This window comes from Triticum dicoccoides, chromosome 3A (assembly GCF_002162155.2).
Source record: "Triticum dicoccoides isolate Atlit2015 ecotype Zavitan chromosome 3A, WEW_v2.0, whole genome shotgun sequence".
In the NCBI taxonomy this organism is placed as follows: Eukaryota; Viridiplantae; Streptophyta; class Magnoliopsida; order Poales; family Poaceae; genus Triticum; species Triticum dicoccoides.
This window is the reverse complement of record NC_041384.1, coordinates 162290934-162295114: the sequence shown is the minus strand read 5'-3', so window position 1 is coordinate 162295114 and position 4181 is coordinate 162290934.

Here is a 4181-nt window from a genome sequence, read left to right as displayed (position 1 = left end):
CTACCCGCCTAAGTTTAAAAAATCCTACCAAGTGGTGAGCAATCCTCCCACTCGGGGGGCTTAGCTACAGTCCAGTACTCGCCTAAGTTTAAAAAATTCTACCGAGTGGTGAGCAATCCTCCCACTCGGGGGCTTAGCTGCAGTCCAGTACTCGCTTAAGTTTAAAAAATCATATCGAGTGGTGAGCAATCCTCTCACTCGGGGGCTTAGCTGCAGTCCAGTACTCGCCTAAGTTTGTAAAATCCTTTTCCTAAGAGTTGCACCACCAGTACAACATACACTCCATCCCTACCCACAAGGACGACGAGGTGCAGGTCGACCGCGGCCCTGTTCTCCGAGCTACGCCACAAATACAACGTACGCTCCACCCTTGTCCGCAAGGATGACGAGGCGCAGGTCGACTGCACTCCTCTTCTCCGAGCTTCGCCACAAGTACAACGTGCGCTCCATCCTTGTCCGCAAGGACGGCGAGGCGCAGGTCGACTGCAACCTTCTCCTCCGAGCTATGCCACAAATACAACGTACGCTCCACCCTTGTCCGCAAGGACGACGAGGCGCAGGTCGACTGCAACCCTCTTCTCCGAGCTTCGCCACAAGTACAACATGTGCTCCATCCTTGTCCGCAAGGACGGCGAGGTGCAGGTCGACTGCAACCTTCTCCTCCGAGCTACGCCACAAATACAACGGAGCAGATCCCAAAAGCAATCACAAGTATACTCAAAAGCAGTTCGGATAAATCCTAAAGTTCCAAGCAACAAATCAAAAGTATTCGAGCATCAAGCCCGAAGGAGTTTAATGGTTACAGCAACCACTCAGCATTCCGAGGCAAATTTAAGACAGGCTTAAATCTCATAGTTTGTTCACTGGTAGAAGGAGGGCTGGAGGGTTCGACGAATTTGTCCAAGTCAATTCCATCTGCGATCCGAGTGGCAGCAGCGATGAAAGTCTCCATAAAGGACTGGAAGTCGTGCCTTTTGGTGTTGGCAACCTTGATTGCTGCCAGCTTGTCTTCTCGAGCTTCCTTGCAGTGGACTCTTACCAAGGACAATGCCACATCAGCACCACATCGGGCAGAGGACTTCTTCCATTCTTGCACTCGACCAGGGATCTCGTCGAGCCGAGCCATCAGAGATTCCAGGTCATTTTAAAGCGTCGCCCTTGGCCAGAGTAATGGGTCGATTCGTGAAACTGCCACCTTCAAACGCGCGAGGTAACTTGTGACGCTGGCGACACGGGACCCCAGTCGGAGCACGTTCATGGCAGTCTCGTCGCAAACTGGAGAAGCGATAGGGTCCAGACCCATCTCGATCCTTCTGGTTTCCTCGTCAAAGTTTTGGCAGAATTCTGCAGTCAAAGAGTTAGTGAGTCGACTAGACAGGATTCACTTGCAAGCAGCAAAACAGTCAGTTTAAAAGGAGTACCTTCCAGCATAAGATAGAGCTTCTTAGCAAGAGTTCTCAGATAGGCTTCCGTGTCGTTTCTCTTGTGGACCGCAGACTCCAACTTCTCATTCAGGGCAATTTTATCCTTCTTCAGACGACTCACTTCTCGGTTAGACTCATTGAGACAGGACTTCAGCTTGTTCACCTCCCCTTCCAATGCTCTGACTGAAGCCAGCTTCTGGTCTGCAAGGGCGGTCTTATCTTGGGCTTCCTTCTGCGCAGCTGCAAGGTCCAAGTCCTTCTTCTCCAGAGCCAACCTCATTTTCTCTGCAAAAGAAGCAATCGGATCAAACAAGAGATCGAAGAAATATCTTAAAAGACGATCGACGTGAACAGTCGACACGCAGTTACCTTCCATACCAGCAGCTTCATCTTGAGCTTTCTTCAAATTCTGTTGGGCCAGCTCCAAGTCGAGGTTGAGTTGCCTCTGCTTCTCCTCAAGTTCAGCAAACTTGGAAATGAAAGTACAAGATTTCTACAGGAGGTAAGAGACGTTTCAATCGACAAGATCAAAGGTTATTTACTCAAACCCCAGCCGATTGCCCGCGGTCGACCGTGGTCTCGGGGACTACACCTAGCGGGTGCACTTGGCGTGCCCCTACTGATTCAGACCCAACTCGACCGGTCCACCCGGGTCGAGTAAAAAAACAAAGAGAAGAAAAGAACTATTCAGACCCCAATCGACTGCCAGCAGTCGACCGCGGTCTCGGGGACTACACCCAGTGGGTGCACTTGACATGCCCCCACTAGTTTGGATCTCATTCGACTGGCCAGACCGGGTCGAGCAGAAGAAAAGAAAGTCAAAAGAACTCAGACCCCAGTCGACTGCGGTCTCGGGGACTACACCCAGTGGGTGCACTTAGCGTGCCCCCACCGGTTCAGATCCTACTCGCCCAGACCGAGTGGAAGAGCGCAAATACCAAAGACAACAAAACACCCAGTGGGTGTACAGATTCGACGCAAACAATAAGAGATTGTATGGAAGAAAATATTTCGGGTAGCATATCCTAATAGAACAAGGTCAGTCGAAAGTTTACTTACCTAGACATTGGCTCGGAGAGTAGCGTTGGCGTCGTAAGCAGCTTGGCTATTCTCGTGTACCGTCTTCATCCGCTCCATCATCACGTTAGCCTGATGGATGGCTTCCGCAGCCGCGTCCGACTAGTTTTCCGGAACATGGTAGTTGGTGAAGAAGGGAGCAGACGACCCATGTGTGGCAGCTTGGAGCTCCGGAGCGTGAGATTGGACGACTGAAGGAAACACTGGTACAATCGACGGGGCAGGGCGCTCACTCGACAAGGGTACAATGAAAGTTACAGAGGCCCCGCCTGCGTCTTCAGATTGACGGACGATTGGTGTTGTCATTGGTCCCTGCTGAGACGTCTTGCTAGCTGCTACTTTTTTGTTCTTTCTAGGCCTAGGGGCCACATCTTCATCATCATCTGGAAGATCGATGACGTTGGGTGGAGCTGCAGAGAGATCAGTCGACCCCAAGTGAATCGCTAGAATTCAATCGACCGAGTAATCAAGAACAAGATCATAAGAGTTTTTACCTGGGTTGGAGGTAACCGCGTCTTCCATGTCCTCGTCTCGATATTGGTAGGAAGATGTTCCCGATGTAGCAGCACTGCAAATGTCCACACTCAGTCGGTTATGTTCTGTTGCTCGAGTCAACGAAAAGAACGGATCAGATGATTACCCGGAGATGGTGGGGACGATCACTTTGATTCTGGGCAAAGCCTTCGATGGTTTAGAGGAGGTGGCTTTCGATGCTTTTGGCGCAGGAGGCGGCACAACCTTGAGCTGCTTCGATGCCTTCTCAGTCGGCGCTGGGGAAGACTGTTGGGGAACGCAGTAATTTCAAAAAAAATTCCTACGCACACGCAAGATCATGGTGATGCATAGCAACGAGAGGGGAGAGTGTTGTCTACATACCTACGCAGCCCGACTGCGGAAGCGTTGACGCAACGTAGAGGAAGTAGTCGTACGTCTTCCCGATCCGACCGATCCAAGCACCGTTACTCCGGCACCTCCGAGTTCTTAGCACACATACAGCTCGATGACGATCCCCGGGCTCCGATCCAGCAAAGCGTCGGGGAGGAGTTCCGTCAGCATGACGGCGTGGTGATGATCTTGATGTTGTACTGTCGCAGGGCTTCGCCTAAGCACCGCTACAATATGATCGAGGTGGAATATGGTGGCAGGGGGCACCGCACACGGCTAAGGAATGATCTCAAGGATCAACTTGTCTGTCTAGAGGTGCCCCCCTGCCTCCGTATATAAAGGATCCAAGGGGAGGGGCTGGCCGGCCAAGGGGGCGTGCCAGGAGAGTCCTACTCCCTCTGGGAGTAGGATTCCCCCCCTAATCCTAGTTGGAATAGGACTCCTTGAGGGGGGGAAAGAGAGAGAGGGGGGCCGGCCACCTCTCCTAGTCCTAATAGGACTAGGGAAGGGGGGAGGCGCGTGGCCACCTTGGGCTGCCCCTTTCTCCTTTCCACTAAAGCCCACTAAGGCCCATATAGCTCCCGGGGGGTTTCGGTAACCTCCCGGTACTCCGGTAAAATCTCGATTTCACCCGGAACACTTCCGATATCCAAACATAGGCTTCCAATATATAAATCTTTATGTCTCGACCATTTCGAGACTCCTCGTCATGTCCGTGATCACATCCGAGACTCCGAACTAACTTCGGTACATCAAAATGCATAAACTCATAATAACTGTCATCGTAACGTTAAG